This window comes from Equus caballus, chromosome 18 (genome assembly GCF_041296265.1).
Source record: "Equus caballus isolate H_3958 breed thoroughbred chromosome 18, TB-T2T, whole genome shotgun sequence".
In the NCBI taxonomy this organism is placed as follows: Eukaryota; Metazoa; Chordata; class Mammalia; order Perissodactyla; family Equidae; genus Equus; species Equus caballus.
In genome coordinates, this window is record NC_091701.1 from 54745017 (window position 1) to 54764202 (window position 19186).

The window sequence follows — 19186 nt, forward strand, 5'->3', positions numbered from 1 at the left end:
CAGTTCCCCTTGTCTCTCCCCCTTTGAACTACAACTAAATGGACATTCATTGATTAGCAGAGGATACTCATACAGCACATCAGGATGCCTGAGAGACCTGCACAGCTATCCATCTGAAGGTGGATGGACTATCCTGGGGAGGTGGTAGAGATAGGTGAGCCCTCTCCAGCCCCCCAGTAGCCCTGTACATGCATGCAACTGCTCTCCCAGCTAGAGCGCCCATAGCACTGCTGTGGCTCTGAGGGAGGGAGCACACCTAGGCACGACTACAGGAACAGGTGATGGCAGCCTTGAGCCCCCACATGATCACTTTCTTGTCTGGTGGGAGAGCCCACAGTGCTGCTGTGGTCCCCAGGGATCAGCCCAGGCTTGGATCCAGTGAGGAGACCCTGCTCACCAAGCACCAGAGCTGGTGCAACCTAGGAGGAGATGGTAGCGGATCTGCCTACCTGGGAGAACAAATTCCCAGCTGCTGTGAAAGCCCATAGTACCGCTGTGGTCCTGAGGGGGGAGTGCGTCTTGGCAGGATTGGGGGAGCAGGTGGCAGCAGCCCCGAGCCCCCGTGTGATTGCTTTCCCATTTGGTGGGAGAGCCTGCAAGGCTGCTGCAGTCCCAAGGAGTGGCCCAGGCTTGGGCAGGCACAGCTGAGAGGGATCATGGTGGGTTCAGAATACATAGCTCCTGCCACCCGCCCAGGGGTGGCAGATGGAACCTGCCACCAGAAACTATCACTCTGTGATGGCACAAATGCACTCCATCAAATAGTATGAAGAAATATATTAATACTCCAGACCAGAAGGAAAGAGGCAAACACCCAGAAATCAATCCTGAAGGCACAGACATCTTCAAGCTAAATGACAGAGAATTCAAAATAGCTATCATAAAAAACTCAATGAGTTACAAGAGAACTCAGAAGATAGTTCAATGAAATCAGGAATGAAATTAATGAACAGAGGGAATTCTTCACAAAAAAGATTGAAACTACAAAGAAAAACCAATCAGAAATGTTGGAGATGACAAACACAATGAATAAGATAAAGAAAAGTCTGGAATCCTTAAATAACAGAGGTGATATTATGGAGGATAGAAATAGCAATCTAGAAGATAGTTATATAGAAATACTTTAGGTGGAAGAGGAGAACTAAGACTAAAAAGAATTGAAGAAGTTCCCTGAGAAATGTCTAATTCAATTAGGAAATGCAACATAAGGATTATAGGCGTTCCAGAGGAAGAAGAGAGGGAGAAAGGAGCAGAAAGCTTGTTTAAAGAAATAATAGCTAGGAACTTCCGAAACCTGGGGAAGGAGCTGGAAATACAAGTAAAAGAAGCAATATAACTCCTAATTACAGCAATGTAAAAAGACCTTCTTCAATGCATATATTAGTAAAACTGGAAAAAGTTAAGGACAAAGAAAAAATATTAAGGGCAGCAAGGCCAAAATTGCAGGGTACAAAATCAACTTACAAAAATCAGTTGCCTTTCTATACTCTAACAACAAACTAACAGAAAGAGAACTCGAGAATACTATCCTATTTACAACCACAACAAAAAGAATAAAATATCTAGGAATAAATTTAACCATGGAAGTGAAAGTCCTATACAATGAAAACTGTAAGACAGTATTGAAAGAAATCAATAATGAAACAGAGAAATGGAAAGATAGGACATGCACATGGATTGGAAGAATAAACATGGTTAAAGTGTCCATACTACCTAAAGCAATCCATAGATTCAATGCAATCCCCATCAGAATCCCAAAGGCATTCTTCATGGAAATAGAACAAAGAATCTTAAAATTATGTGGAACAACAAAAGACCCTGAATAGCCAAAGCAATACCGAGAAAAAAGAACAAAAGCTGGATGCCTCACAATACCTGACTTCAAAATATAGTACAAAGCTATAGTGATCAAAACAGTGTGCTACTGGTACAAAAACAGCCACACAGATCAATGGAACAGAATTGGAAGCCCAGAAATAAAACCACACATACAGACAGCTAATCTTCGACAAAGGAGCTAAGAACATAGAATGGAGAAAGGAAAGTCTCTTCAATAAATTGTGCTGGGAAAACTGGGCAGGCACATGCAAAAGAATGAAAGTAGGCAATTGTCTTTAGCCATACACAAAAATTAACTCAAAATGGATTAAAGACTTGAAGATAAGACCATAACACTCCCAGAAGAAAATATAGGCAGTACGCTCTTTGACACTGGACTTAGAAGGATCTTTTCAAATACCATATCTATTCAGGCAATGGAAACAAAAGAAAAATAAATTAATGGGACTTCATCAGACTAAAGAGTTCTGCAAGGTAAAGGAAACAAAGAACAAAATGAAAAGACAACCCACCAATTGGGAGAAAATATTTGCAAATCATATATCTGATGGGGGTAAAATCACCAAAATATATAGAGAACTCATACAGCTCAACAACAACAAAAACAAAAAACCTGATCAAAAAATGGGCAGAGGATATGAATGGACATTTCTCCAAAGAAGATGTGCAGATGGCCAACAAGCACATGAAAAGATGTTCAACATCACTAATCATCAGGGAAATGCAAATCAAAACTACAATGAGATATTACCTTACACCTGTTAGAATGGCTATAATTACCAAGACAAAAAACAACAAATGTTCGAGAGGATGTGGAGAAAAGGGAACCCTCATCCACTGCTGGTGGGAATGCAAACTGGTGGAGCCACTATGGAAAACAGTATGGGGATTTCTCAAAAAATTGAACATCAAAATACCATATGACCCAGCTATTTCAATACTGGGTATTTATCCAAAGGACTTAAAATCAACAATTCAAAGAGACTTATGCACCCCTATGTTCATTGCAGAATTACTCACAATAGCCAAGGTGTGGAAGCAACCCAAGTGCCCACTGATTGAGGAAAGGATAAAGACATGTGGCATATATGTATAATGAAATACTACTCAACCATAAAAAAAGACAAAATTGTCCCATTTGCAACAACATGGATGGAACTTAAGGGTATTATGTCAAGCGAAATAAGCCAGACAGAGAAAGACAAACACTGTATGATTTCAGTCATATGTGGGAGATAAACAAATACATGGACAAAGAGAACAGATTACTAGTTACCAGAGTGGAAGGGGGCAGGGAGGGGGTGGGCATAATGGATAAAAGGGCACTTCTATATGGTGACTGACAAACAATAATGTACAACTGAAATTTCACAATGTTATAAGCTATGATCTCAATAAAAAAATCTATTCTGTTTTTACATACTAACAACAAAGATTAAGAAATCAAAATAAAAAGAAATAAGTCAATTCATTGAAATTAAAAATCAATAACATTTATAATAGATACAACTTATAATTGATATACTTTGGGATAAATACAACAAAAGATGTAAGATTGTACACTGAAAACTATAAGATATTGCTGAGATAAATTAAAGTAGACCTAAATAAACGGAGAAGAATATCTCGCTAATGGGTTGGAAGACTCAACTGTTAAAATGTTACTTCTTTGCAAAGATCTATAGATCCAAATAAATCCAAGTGGAAATACTAGCTTGGTTTTTCGTAGCTTGTGACAAGATGAGTCTATCATCTGCATGGAAATGTAAAGGACCTAGCTAGAATAGCCAAAGTAAGTTTGAAAAAGAAAAATGTAATTAGGGGACTAGTGCCACCTCTTATCCAGATCTATTAAGAATCTGTAGTCATCAAAACAGTGTGGTATGGTGTAAAGATAGACAAATAGATCAATGGAACAGAATAGCAAGTCCAGAAATAGACCTTACAAATACACAAAAAAACTGATTTTTGACAAAGGGACAAAATAGTTGAACAGACCACCAAAAAAGATATACAAACGGCAAATAAGCACACAAAATGATGATCAATATCAATAGCCACTAAAGAAGTGAAAATTAAAACCACAGTGAAATATTGCTATACAGCTGTTAAAATGACTAAAATTAAAGCATCTGACCATATCAAGCGTTGGTCAGGATGTGGAGGAACTGGAACGCTCATGCACTGCTGGTGGTAAAGTAAAAAGGTACAACCACTTTGGAAAACAATTTCACAGCATAATCCAGACATTGCATTTCTAGGTATTTATCTAATAGAAAGAAAACATATGTCCACACCAAGACTTATGTATGAATGTTCATAGCAGCCTTATTTGCAATAGCTAAAAAGTGAAAACAAGCCAAATGTCCATGAACAGCTGAATTGGACAAAAGAACTGAGGTATTGACATATAATGGAACATTATTTGATAATAAAAAGGAATGAACTACGGATACATGCAAAAACATGGAAGAATCTCAAAATCATTCTGAGTGAAAGCAGCCAGACACACACACAAAAAGTATGTATTGAGTCCCTTTATATGAACTTCTAGAAAATGTAAGCTAATCTATGGTGACAGAAAGCATTTCAGTGGTTGCCTGGGGAAGTGGAACAGGGAGGGATGGAAGGAAGGGCTTACAAATGGGCATGAGGAAATTTGGGAGTGATGGATGTGTTCATTACCTTGTTGTTATGATGGTTTCACAGCTGTATGCACGTGTCAAATTTATCAAGCTGTATACTTTATTTTATTTTTTTAAAGATTGGCACCTGAGCTAACATCTGTTGCCAGTCATTTTCTTCTTCTTCTCCCCAACAGCCCCCAGTATATAGTTGCATATTCTAGCTTTAGGTCCCTTTAGTTGTGCTATGTGGGACACCACCTCAGGGTGGCCTGACGAGTGGTGCCATGTCCACGCTCAGGATCCGAACCTGCAAAACCACTGACCACGAAGCGGATTGTACGAGAACTTAACCACTGGGCCACGGGGCTGGCCACAAATTGTACGCTTTAAATAGTGCAGTTTTCTGTAACTCAGTTATACCTCAACATAGCTGTTTTTAAAAAGTGATAGAGAAGTTGGCAGACTAATGAAAGATTGAAAACAAATGCACCTTTGACCCCGATTTTGATGACAGACACCTGGGTTTCCTGGGCTCCCAACTTCACAGCATTACATGGGACCCTGGTTCCCCCTGCGCTTCTGCAGGTCCCACATGTTCTGTTCCATTTCAGCTCACTCTGCACTCGCTTGTCTGACTTTTAAAGGATTTATAAGGAACTGTGAATGAATAGCCTGTTAAGTGACTCATAAAAGTGATTTGTATAAGAATAGCTTCTTGTGAGGCAAGGGGGTGGGGAGGGAAGTTGACAAGTTTCTTGCTTCTGCTTTCAGCTGGGAAGGTCTTGGCAGTTTGGGGGTAGCTTAGGAAAGCTAGAAAATATCACATCAAACCTAACCAAGACTATGTCATATTTACACTCCATTGTAGTAAATTCATGGTCAGGTGGTCAATTGTAGTTTGTAATCAGAGTTCTAGCTGCCATGTGTGTTATGTGTGAAGGCCAAAGATTCTCATAGAGGCAGTCATTTAAAAAAATAAATTGTAAGCAATTACACTGCACCTAATTCAATTTGGAATGTTGTGTCACTGTCCTTCTCATTTGAGAGAGTTTTCAATACCATTCCAAGACCTTGTAGCCAAGACTGTCAGTCTTAAGAGAAGGCCATCTCATGGTGCTCCGCAGCCAGCCACCCCTCCTGATGAACTTTGAATGTGAAAGACATAAAAGCAGCGTTAACTTATAAAATAAAAACCCTTAACAGTGTAGAACCTGGATGCATAAGAAAGTCTAGGCTGATCTGGAACCAGAGTTAATTACACAAAGCCAATCATGACCAATATATCCCAAACTATTTCTGGAGAACACATTTTATTTTGACCTAGGAAAAAAACAAGTGTTCTCATAACATGCATACTATTTCTCCTAACCATTTATTTACATTTTCTTTCTTCTTTTTTTTAACCAACATGAAAATATCACAAATGTTCCTATTCTGCACAGGGCTCTGCTTTTGCAGCAGAAGCAGGTTTTATGCAAGAGCAAGTAGCGCTGTCTGTGATGGTGTGCTGCCTGCTATAGTGTTTACTTTCGCTGGGGCTGCCTGGCTATTGTCGAGCCAGTTGAAATGATTCATGGGTCTGACAGATGTCTGGTACAGCTGGATGTGTCCTTGATTATCCCAAAAGTCTGGACAGCACTGTCATTCACCATTGCCCAAATTATCTTTGTATTGACTGAGGAACCCTCTGTGACAGTACTGTAATGGCTAATTACCCAGGATACCTTTGGTACTCACTTCATAATGGTTTAGTGGAAAAGAAAAAGACCGTAAGGAAATGAGAAAAAACATACCAATAAAATAACATCCTGTTCTTTGCAAAGAACCCAGAATATATATTTATATGATATCATGCAGTTTATGCTAATGAAATCCAGGGCCACAGTAGTAGAAGCGTAGATTTCTCATGAAACACATAAGGAGGAAATAAAATATAAAGAACCTTGACAGTGATAAATTATGGACAATAGAAGGAGCTATTAGCTGTGAGAGAATTGTATGTATAACATTCTTGGAAAAGAGATGACGAGTGGCCATTTGCCTGCCTCATATATTGCAGAGGGAAAAAGAACATGTTCTGTTTAGCAAATAACCTCCCCAGAAATAGAGAGGAGGGAGGGGGAAAGGAGGAGATCCTTACTGAAGCTGCCTGAAGGAACAAGAATTGAAAGCTGGGGTTTCATTTTTCCCCATAATGCCATAAATTAGCACATTTTGACAAACATAGCTCCCACAAAGCAGATATATATTAGGGGAAGAAAAGATAAGGGACTAGAGGGTACAAAATCCCATTTTGACTTTTAGTGGAGATGATGAGATCCCAGGAGAGCAGACAAAGCAGACTGGGAACAGCTTCTCACACAAAGAATACAGTAATTTGCCACATCCTGTCCAGGCTGCGTTTGAATGTCACTCCTGTCTTAATTACCAGACTAACAAAGCTATTCTGTTATTCTGGAATCTCTGCCACAGTTTCTGCAATGCAAGAGAGCAGTCGGGAAGAACTGCTTATGGATCATTACTAAGCGAGTAGGTGAGGCAGGTGGCCGCCAGAGGAGTGGAAGCAGTGGCGCCACTGAGGGTAGGGACAGGCGGGATGTGCCCTTATGGAGACCTGCATCCTCAGTGCTCTTGGGTTTCGGAGTGTGTAGCGGGGCCGAGTGGAGTGCTTCAGCTTGTCCTGAGGTCTGGGACCAGAGTGCTTGGGCTCCGCGTGCCCTTTGGGTGGGATGAAGTGACGATTGTCCCATCTCCCTACTTCTGTACCTGGGTGTCAGCCTCATGGCAAGTAACCCATAAAACATATGACATAGACAATCTGACCACAAAACCTTGGTGACTCAAATTCGGACTCCTTAAATTGTCTTTTTAAATGAAGATGAATAAGAAAGCCCTCCCATTCTGATCCATTGCTGAAAGCATTTCTAATGCGTCATTCCACTCCTCTGGGACTTTCCTGGGCTGTTCTTCAGAGTGTCGGAGACACCTCAGTAAACCTCACCAAGGACCACAGTGGTGGTTTAGGAGAGGAAGATGCAGGAGTTTCAGCCAAATGTACCCTGAACCCTGTGTGAAGAACATCCTGGAGGGTGAGTGCTCAGATACAGACTAAGAAGTCTGTACCCTATCTTACCCACCACATCTTTCTCCTTGAAAATGGCTTACAGTAAAACAGTTTAGTTCTTTGTGGTCTCTGGTTACTTGGAGTGTTTTCGTATTAAGAAAAGAAGCTTGCTGCATTTTACAACATTCAGGTGACACATTTCTGTTTCCTTTTCCACCAGGATTTGGGTGGGATAGAGTGATGATGTGAAAGCAGAAGACACAAAAGAAAAAGAAAATGAAAATAAATCTTTAGTTCCATGTCCACCCCAGCTGAATAGCAATTATTTTTCCTTTATATTCATATCACTAAAATTATTAAACAAAGACAAAATTTCCTGGTCACACTTAATCTACAATAATTAGGATTTTATTTGGAGGAGGTGGACATTGACCTAAAAGTATTGTTCAAACAAAGTATTAGAATAACTTCTTTGTTAATTATTAGTACATCAAGCTTAGTAAAAAAGTAAATTGCCCTTACTTTCCGCTGTTAAAAGAATCTAAGAAAGGGAAGAGTTCAAAGCTACATAATGCCTGGTTTGTCTTGGATATGGAGATGTCATTTGTCCTAAGACACAGAAAGGCAACAGTTACTAGAATGGCTAACTCTAGGTATAATGTGAAGTTTGTCTTAAAGTTATTTCTCAGAAGGTAATAATAATATCAGACTCCTGAAATTTCTGCTAACATGAACAAGATTTAGATAAGAAATGAAGGAGGGTCTCAAAATAAAGCCGGCGGCCAAAGCTTGAAGAGGTGCATATCTATTATAAGCCTATCATCCATAGACATTATCAGTTAAGTTGGGTTTTTAATTAATTAAATAAGAGTATTACAAATAGGTCATGTAGCCATACAAGTGTTTCCATTTCTGTTTCTCCTTACAAATCTGATGCATAACTTAAAATTTAAAGAATAATCTTTTAAAATGCTTTCAGTTATTATAATGATTGCCCTGAAAGATTGAAAACTTCAATACTGAAACTGGAAAAAAGTAGAGAAGATATATTGATACATTGTTATGAAATAAAAGTGTGGTCTTAGGCATAACATTGTAAAAAATACATATTTATAATGGCCTGCCTAGAACTAATTGCTCTGGATGTAATAGGCACACATGTTTTATTCACTAACTCTAACTCTGTGACAATGATGGACCAAAACTCTAAAAGGGCAGGAAAAACATCACAAAAGGAAGAAAAAAGGCTGTTCTGTATGCTGACTTAACAATTCGCTCCTCAAGATCTGGAAGCATTTCCTGGGTGTGATTATTATTGGTTACATTAAAAACAAAAACCTGTGGCATAGAAAAATCTAGGAGCTACAAACCCAGATACTTAGAGAGAAGCCAGGCAGGAACGTAAGGGGCTCATGGGGATGCGGCAAACTGGAGTGTGTCTACACTAAAATGAGTACTTGTACCAATTGTGGCTATGTGGGAACGCAAGCCAAGTTTTGCGAGATCTCTTACCTTTTCACAAAACCCTGAAAATCCAAATGTTTAGAGATTATGAGTCCCTCTGGCCTCGCAAGCTCCTCGCCTGCATAGGTTTGCCAAACACAGGGGAGAGAGCGGGGTTGAAGGGGACGTAATGCATTCTGGTAATTCAATAAATAGTTAGAGCCATGAAAAGTAGAATACTGTTTGACATTGGGTCATACGTGGTTGATTACGACATTGTGCTTACAGGTATATAGTTTAGGTCAGTTAATAGCTCTTCCTCATATCTCATCTCATCTAATTCACACGTTAGAGAAACAAAGGCATCTCTACACAGCTCATTTATAGATTCCTTCTCTCACACTGACCTCTCTCTAATCTTTCCTTCCCCTTCCTCTTCATCTGGAGAACTCAACTCATCCTTCAGGGCTCAGAGGAGACTCCTGGGTTTGTGTCATGGACCTTGTGCCACACCCCCTGGACCTCTCTTTTGCAGCACTGTCACAATTTTGAATATGTAATTTTGATTGCCCCTCTTCCCAACCTGACTCTGAGCTTCATGAGGACAGAAAACTATACCTGTACCCTCAGCACCTACTTCAATGTCTGGTGTGTATTTGTTGATAAATGTTTGCAGTAAAAGAGACATTTAAATGAGTCACATAAAAATTTACATGTGTCCAGAGATTATTCTTGTCATTGAAAATCTTCTCTGGACAGTCTAAATGAGAGCTATTTCTTTACCTACTTGTCAAGAAGACTCGTTACTCATTTCTGAAATTTCTTCTTAAGTTCCTTTGCTGAGTTAAGAACTCAATTTTTCTCTGGTTCTTGCTTCTCTTTTTCTGATATGTATAAATAATGGAGGTTTTCTTAAAATGCCCATTTAGAACAAATGCTCTGCTTCATCCAGACAACAGAAAGAATGGGAAATACTAATTGTGGTAGATTGTAAAAATAGCCACAAATTACTTTGCTATTTTCATCCATGCCCTTGGATAGTCTCCTCACACATGGCTTGGCTATGAGACTTATTTTGGCCAATGTGATAATTCAAATATGATGGAAGCAGAGATTTAGGTATTAGGACATATTCTCTCTTGCTGCTCTTGGAACCCCTATGACCACCATCATGTGAATAAGGCTGGACTAGCGTGATGAAGACATGTGGACCAGTTACCTTCATTACTCCAGCCAACAGCCTATAGACAAACTCATGAATGAGGTCCTCCTACACTAACCAGTCGCCAGGTGACCTTCCATCTGACTGCTATTGTATGAATAAGCCCAGCTGAGCCCAGCAGAAGATCTGCCCAGCTGAGCCCAGCCTCTATTGCTGGACCATAGAATCCTGAGTTAATAAATGATTGTTATTTTAAGCTACAAAGTTTTGGGGTGGTTTGTTATGCAGCGAAGACTAACTGATACCAACAGACACAGAGATCAGTGGAACAGAGTGGAGAGCTCAGAAATAAACCCACACATACATGGACAATTAATTTACAACAAAGTAGCCAAGAACATACAACAGAGAACGGACAGTCTCTTCAAAAAATAGTGGTGAGAAAATAGGTCAGCCACATGCAACAGAATGAAACTAGACCACTATCTTACATCATACACAAAAATTAACTCAAAATGGATTAAAGACTTGCATGTAAGACCTGAAACCATAAAATTCCTAGGAGAAAACATAGGCAGTAATTCCCTTGACGTTGGTCTTAGCTATGTTTTTGTGGATCTCACTCCAAAGGCGAGGGAAACAAAAGCAAAATTAAACAAATGGGACTACATCAAACTAAAAAGCTTCTGCACTGTGAAGGAAACCATCATCAAAATGAAAAGGCAACCTACCGAATGGGAAAAGATATTTGCAAATCATATATCCAATGAGGGGTTAATATCCAAAATATATAAAGAACTCATACAACTCAACAACAAAAAACAAATCACCTAATTAAGAAATGGGCAGAAGAACTCAATAGACATTTTTCCGAAGAAGACATATAGATGGCCAATGGGCACATGAAAAGATGTTCAACATCACTAATTATTGGGGAAATGCAAATCAAAACTACAATGAGATATCACCTCACACCTATTACATCTATTATCAAAAAGACAAGAAATAACAAATGTTACGATTCAGAGAAAAGGAAAACCTTGTACACTGTTGGAGGGATTGTAAATTGTTGCAGCCACTATGGAGAATAGTATGGAGATTCCTCAAAACATTACGAATAGAACTACCATATGATCCAGCTATTCCACTAATGGATATTTATCCAAAGAATACAAAAACACTAATTTGAAAAGATGTACGCACCCCTATGTTCATTGTAGCATTATTTACAATAGCCAAGATATGGAAACAACCTAGGCATCCATCAGTGGATGAATGGATAAAGAAGATGTGGCATACAGGTACAATGAAGTACTACTCAGGCATAAAAAAAAATGAAATCTTGCCATTTGTAACAACACAGATGGACCTTGACGGCATTATGCTAGATGAGATAAATCAGAAGGAGGAAGACAAACACTCTATGATTTCACTCACATATAGAATCTAAAAAAAAAAAAAAAAGAACGAAACAAAAACTCACAGATACAGAGAACAGATCAGTGGTTACCGGAAGGGAAGGGGGTTGAGAGGTGGACAAAAGGGGTGAAGGGGGTCAATTGTAGAGTGATGGATGGTAGCTAGACTTTTAGGGGTGATCACTTTGTAGTCTATACAGATGTTGAATTATAATGTTGTACACCTGAAACTTATATATACCTACAGAAAAGTTTTAACTACAAAAAAACAAACCAACCCAACTACCCAATATACTATTTTTCAAGGTTGTGGTGTTTTTCAACAAGACTAGAGTGGAAAATCTGAATATCAACCCCCCTCCCTGCAAGGCACTATTATAATTAGCTTCAATAAAGCAGAAGCCATTCACCACAGGACAGCAGCCTATCAGAGACCAGGACTGTGACTGGAAGGGCCAGAGTTCCGCTCTATCCTCCCAACAGCCCCTCTCCAGATCTAATTCACACCAGAGTGTGGGCAGCAGGTCCAGAGGGAGGAAATAGGAGGGAGAAGAGAGTAGGTGGTGGTGAGAGCCAAGCTGCTGGTAAAGCTTATGGAGAGAAAATGCAGAATCCCCTGCACCTGCATGATATCACAGCATCCTTATTATGTTAAAAAACAATCCAGCCAAAGTTTCTAGCCTCTGAAGGCTAAAGAATGAGGCCAATCAAATATGGGGACGATGCAGTGTATCATTTTAACGTAGAGAAAACACACACATTAGATGTGTAAGTTTGCCTTTGTTTAAGGCCCTTAAGCCTTTTTTAGCATCTTTAGGAAAATGCATTGAAGGTAAACATTTGTTACTTTCTAAAATGCTGCTCTGGAATGTTTAGTATGTTGAATCTTGCTATCATAAATTTTAAAAGCAAGAACTACACAAAATGTAGTATGTCATTGTAGTGTTGGGGTAGAACAGGATGAGTGTTTACTGAGTGCTTGCTATTTGCTGGGACTTTATCTCATTTAATCTTTGCAGCCACCCTATGAAGTATCTATTTTATCTTCAGAGGAAGAGACCGTGGTTCCAAGAGGCTAAGTAACTTGGCCAAGGGCAAACAGTAGCTAGTAAGGTTATAAGTTACAGACGTAGACATCAAACCTGAATCCACTGGCCACATCCCGTTGGCAATGGTACAGTACTTTTATTATTAGTAATAATAATAACGATTATTTTTATCAAGCCCTTATTATGTAATGTTTTTTATTTAAAATATGATAGCTGAAAATTATTGAGAGTATATATGCCAATAATGTTCTAAGCACTTTACACATAAATAATTTAGGGGCCAGCCCCTTGGCCCAGTGGTTAAGTTTGCATGCTCCACCTTGGGGGCCTGGGGTTCACTGGTTCAGATCCTGGGCACAGACCTATGCATTGCTCATCGAGCCATGCTGAGAAGGCATCCCATGTAGAAGAATTAGAATGACTTACAACTAGGATACACAACTATGTACTGGGGCTTTGGGGACGGGGGAATAAAAAGAAAGAGAATTGGCAACAGATGGTAGCTCAGGGCCCACCTTCCTCACCAAAAAAAAAAGTGAATCACTTAAAAATAAATGAATAAATAAATAATTTAATCCTCACAAAATCCTTATGAGGTAGGTATATTTATTGTCTCCATTTTCGAGATAATGAAACCGAGGCATAAAAAGATCAAGTAATTTGCCCAAAGTTGCCTGATAAATGAGGGCCGAATCAGACCCTGAATTTAGATCTATCAAAGCTCAGTTAGAACGTGAATTCAGTTCTACTCTACAAGCAGAAGTTTAAGGATGGACGACAGAATGCTGTGTAGGCTGCTGGGCCTTTGGGTAGAAGCACGCTGAACTAGTTTCCTGGGGCTTCCATAACCAAGTGCAACAAACTGGGGGGATTAAAACAGTGGAAATTAACTCTCTCATGGTTCTGGAGGTTAGAAGCCTGATAGCAAGTTTTCAGCCTACCGTGCTCTCTCTGAAAGCTTTAGGGAGGGAACCTTCCTTGCCTCCTCGTAGCTTCTGGTTGTTGGCATTCCTTGGCTTGTGGTCCCATAACTCCAATCGCTGCCTCCCTCTTCATGTGTGTCTCTGTGTGTCTCTGTCCAAATGTCTCTCTTCTTACAAGCACATCAGTCATTTTGGGTTTAGAGCCAAACTCAAATCCATTATGACCTCATCTTAATTTACTTACATCTGCAAAGACCCTATTTCCAAATAAGGTCACATTCACAGCTTCCACGTGACATGAATTTTGAGTGGGGGAACTATGCAATCCAGTATGGATATTTTAAGAATTTAACATATGTTGTTACTTACAGGGCTTAACATAAAAGGGGGCAGGACCACGCGCATCTTCTCAAGGCTGGGAAGGGTCTCACCCACCTCCAAGCAAAGAGCAGCCTGAAAACTCCTCTTGGCATAGGTTTGACTTTTAATTTCAAACACCTGTGAAGGCAAAACATGGTAGCCTCTATCAGCTGTGACATCCTATTGTGAATAAATTTCTCTGAGAGCCACTTTGGATGAGGGATGTGGGAAAAAGCATAAGAGCTAAGTAAGGAAACAGAAAGTTGTAGGGAAATGCCACTGCACAAGGAAAAGGGGGGCAGAGTTGCCACATGGAGAAAGTCTGGATGGATCCACGCAAGGATCAAAGAGACAATAACATTAGAACAAAGGCAGCTGGAAGAAGAGAGCTTTCTGTTGGCCATTGGCAGAGGCATCTGATTATAGGCACCAAGACTGATCACTTGCTAAGGGATGGTACAGAGGCAAGATCTCTGAAGACGTTCCAGAAAAAGCAAGAAAGCCACTTGGAATGAGTACGGTAGAGTTGGGGACCTAAGGCAGGATGATATGAGTCTTTAAAAAAAGCATAGGGTTCCCCAGGGAAGGTGCTGGGTACAGCCGTCCCTCCATATCTGTGGGGGTTGCTTCCAGGACCCCCGCACATACCAAAATCCACTAATGCTCAAGTTTCTTATATAAAATGGCATAGTATTTGCATATAACCTACACACATCCTCCCTATCCTTTAAATCATCTCCAGCTTCCTTATAGTACCTAATACAATGTAAATACTATGTAAATAGTTGTCATACTGTGTTGTTTAGGGAATAATGACAAGGGAAAAAAGTCTGTACACGTTCAGTGCAGACACAACCATCATGGGTCTTCCGATCCAGGGTTGGTCGAATCTGCAGATTCAGAACTGCAGATATGGAAGGCTGACTGTATTTTCCTATTTCTTTTGGCTCTAACGCCAGGTACCCATTGGAGGGTCTGCGTTACTAGCAGATCAGACACTGTACTGTGCTTGGGAAGTCAGAGAGGAATGTGAAATGAGCCTGTCCTGAAGCTCTCCTAGCCAGGGTGAAGGATCCACACAGAGTAACCAGACCTTGGGCAGGTACCACGGCTCCTGAGATTATGGGAGAGGAAAGAGGATATGTGTGGCTCTGAGCAGAGGCTGGGAGGGGCACTTTCTCTTGGTTGGTGGCCTCTGCTGGTCTCTCCAGGGGGTGGCCGAAGGCACACGGGTGAGGAGTTAGACTAGCTGTGTGGCCTTGGGTGGGTTACTTACACTGTCAGAATTTCCACTGAAAAACTTATGAAAATATTCGTGCAACACCACCATCTGGGCACATGGTGTGTGCTCAAAAATTATGGTTCTCTTCCACTTGCCTCGATCATCGAGTTTATTCTTCAGATAAACCTGTTCTGTGATCTAAGTTTCTTTAGCTGAGTTCAGAAATGTTAATCTTAATCATAACTTCATTTGCTTTGTAAGAACTCCCAATCCATCTGGGGCCTAAAGTTTCATTATGATTTTAATTTAAGGACCTAAATTGGGTACTTGGCAGAGGTGGAATGAAATATGCATCCTACAGCTGAATGAATGGAATGCTGCTAGCACTTAAATTTTGATAAATGCGTAGGTTTTACGTTTTTCCCAGTCCAATTTTGCTCTGCTGCGTATTGTAGAAAATTTCTTAAAATGCTCCATTTTAAAGGAAAGTTTCTCTTTTGCATTTGGATATTTTCGTACAGGGGAATGGGGTAGGGCTGTAGGTGCAGACTATGATACAATCCCCTAGGTAAATTTGGCGATACTGTTAATGAAAAGATTAAAAATGCTAATTAAGCTCTTTATTTAACCACTCCAAACTTTCCTCAGGATGGTTACAATACCAACAATTAAAAGTTGCAAAGGTATTGTAAACTTCTCTGGGTGGTATTTTTTTCAATAATGCAAATGATCTCTCCAGCTCTTGTAGCATCGTTTAAAAATGAATTTTGATTACTTCTAAGCTTGTAAAAAAAATGGGATCATAAATGTGCTCATTTCCCACAATGAAGGGGGACAGAGAAGGAGAAGCAGAGAAGAACGCATCGCATTTCTAAGTAAGCAGTCACAAAAGACCTTTAAAGAACTCAACTTCCTACCGTATTTTATTATCTTCTTTCAGTTTTACTGCATTATCCACCATAGAAATGCAGGGAGATTTGTAAAACACTATAGCATTTAAGTCATTACATTTTATAGCTAATTTCTAATGTGGATTTGATTTTTTACGAGCAGAAAAAGAATCTAATTTGCATTAGTGACAGTAACTAGAGAAATTTAACACCTGGCCCTGGTTGTACCAGAAATTGAATATTAGGTACTTGGGTGCTAAAAACCCATTCAGATCTTCAAGGGGGAGTTTTCATTTATTTATGTGCTGCTCTCATGTTTGTCATTATAAAACTGTTCATATTATGACAGAAGAAAACACTGCCTGCAAAAATTCTGGATATACATTTTTCCTCCTCTGCAAGAGAAGGAGAATTATTTACCCGTTAGCAAGAACACACCCTGAAAAAAGCACCACCATTCCACGAATCCAGGAAACGATCACAGCAGCCTGCGTGAGAGGCGCTTTGATTCCCGCTGGCCTTTCCCGTCTCCCCTACAGCTCTGCTCCCCGAAGCCCCCTTTATTTTCCCTTCCTCGCTTCCCCTCCCAAGCCACCTCCATGTCACTGGTTCCTGGGTAGAAGCTTGGGTGCAGTGTATCCAAGTAAAATTAAGCCTCTGCTAAGAAGATTACATTGTTGTTACAAGAGCAATCCATATGTTTATAAAGTGTAGAAAATTAGGAACTGCAAAAGAGGCGAAGCTGGTGTTAAATGATATGGGAAGTGACACTTTACATAGCCAGTTACAATTAACACATTGATGGCATTTTGCTGGCTCCTTGCAGTGATAATGCTGTTGTCAAATGTGTTTAGCGCACCAAATCTCCTGGAGCCTTCAGCCAGGCAGCGAGCTTTTGACAGATTGAAGGTTCGGAGATAGGCTATCATGACAGATGGAAACTGGCACCGATGTTCAGCTTTCGCCGATCACAGGGGACCTGCCCCCCTTATTCTGCAGGGCTCGGCTCTGCAACCTTCCCCCTTCTGATGAAAGCAGGGGATGGCATTGTTAAATAGTGCATCTGTGTGAGTTAGACTCCTCTGATGAAAGCATAAGGCAGACGCGCTGTGAAGCAAAAGACAGCCTCTGCTCTAACTGCATTTTAGATAGACTTGAGGAAGACCCCAGGGAGCTGGGAGAAAACTTTGGTAAATTTCAGACAAAAACAAAAAAAAGACTACCTGTTAATTTCTTTTCCTCAAAGAATATAAAAACATACCTCTGATGATAAAGTCCCAATTACCGACTTTCATAATAGTTCCCCAAGCTAGCACTCTTTATAGAGTTGTGTGGACGCGTGCTTCTTCTCTTATCATCATTTTCTTGTTATTAATCAATTAATTCCCAAACAATGTAAGGAGCTCTGTAAGAAGGCGCCCAGGGCAGTTGTGAATAGTCGACTTGTCGGAAACTAATTCAATTACTCTAAGACACTCTTCCTGACTCTGGCCTGGCTTCTCGAATCTAGGTTTTAAAATCCAGGGCAGAGGCGGATAGAGCTTTACACAGCTGGGCATAAACGGGCAGATAATATAGTTAATTAACCTTTCACCCTCTCCCACCAAACCCTTTTAGAGAAAAACATTAGTCATTTTGTTTCGAACGCCCATCTCTTTCAAAGGCTTTTACTTCAGCTCCTGTAGTTCTTTCTTCTTTCTGCTGACAAATTCCTCTTTAATTTCCTTAAACTGACTGAAGAGCCCTCTCTCTTTGCAGTCTTAATCTTCAATTCTGCTCTCGCCCAGGCAGGTTGGGAGCAGCAAGTGCTGCAGCCCATTTGAGGTATGATAATCAGCTGATTAGCTAGTGGAGTCGTTTTCCCTGAGGCTCTTTTGTGTGAAAAATCCTCACACTCAATTGACATGTGGACATCATAAAACTGATGAAATGCAATTGTAATGAACAAGAGGGAGCGGCATCTGCAGCCGTCTAAACGAAGGACCCTTCCCTCTCGCCATGCTAATTCAGAAAATCTGCTCTTAACGTGTACTCCCCCTGGATTCCAAATCGAGGCGCATCTCCATGAATGCATATTCAAAGAGTAAATTAGCCTCGGTGGCAAGTGAGCGCCTAGCCTGGCCACACTGATTCTAATTTCAAGACAGATTATACTGCATCAGCTGTAGTAATGATCTGACAGTTCATTTGTGACGAGAGTCCTACAGTCAGGTTTCCTGCACGGACAGACACAGGTACATGGAGAACCCGCAAAACCTCTCAGACAAGACCAAAGGTTGCTTTGCTGTCAAATTATTTCAGCCAAAAGGGCCCGATGAAGGGGAAAAGAGGAAATGCATTTTTAAAAAAATTAATGTGTCCTCATATTTAAACCCTGGTTGTAATGGTGGTCAATGGATAGTCCCTCCCTTATTGTAGGATCGTGTACACTCGGCAGTCATTAAATTAGGAAGAAAGAGGTGAGATTTCCCTCTTACACCCCTTTTCAGAAAACTACATTACTTGCTAAGAAATTTCCAAGTGAATGAAACTTGGCACACAAGTTTTTTTTTTTTTTTAATTGAATTTCACATGAATCAGTTTGTAGGAGAAAACAAACTCTGCAGTATTAGGAGAGAAGCCGTTCAGTTCCACTGCCTGCTCTGTGACAGTTGCTAATATAATATGACAGGTTTGTTCATCACTGTTTTGGATCACCTTTGGGTTTTCTCCACTACTCTTTCTATTAACACATGTTAATTAATGATGGTAAGGAACGCTTGCCTTTATATTGAAAAGCTCAAAGTGCTTTTCAGACATCGATTTATCCTTGAGAGTTAGAAAGAGGGCAGGTATTAGCACCGTTATTTTTACAGAGGTGGAAATAGAAGCGTGGTGATCAAGTGACTGGTACAAGGTCACACTGCAAGCCAGTCCCAGATCTCCGCCTTGAACTCATTCTCACCCCTCTCTACAGCTTCAGACACAGAAAATACTCCAGGGAGACTGCTGCTAATCCAACATTAAGGAGACTCCTTCATAAGCATTGCTAATAAATATAGCACATGCCTTAAAAGCAAATGAACAAGACAAGCTTAATAAGGACTGTTGTTACTACTGGTCAGGCCACCCTGTGTCTGCACTGTTCACACAGAGGTCCTTGTCAAGGAGCTGTATTTCCGAGATTACAAGAGCCACTCCTCGATATCT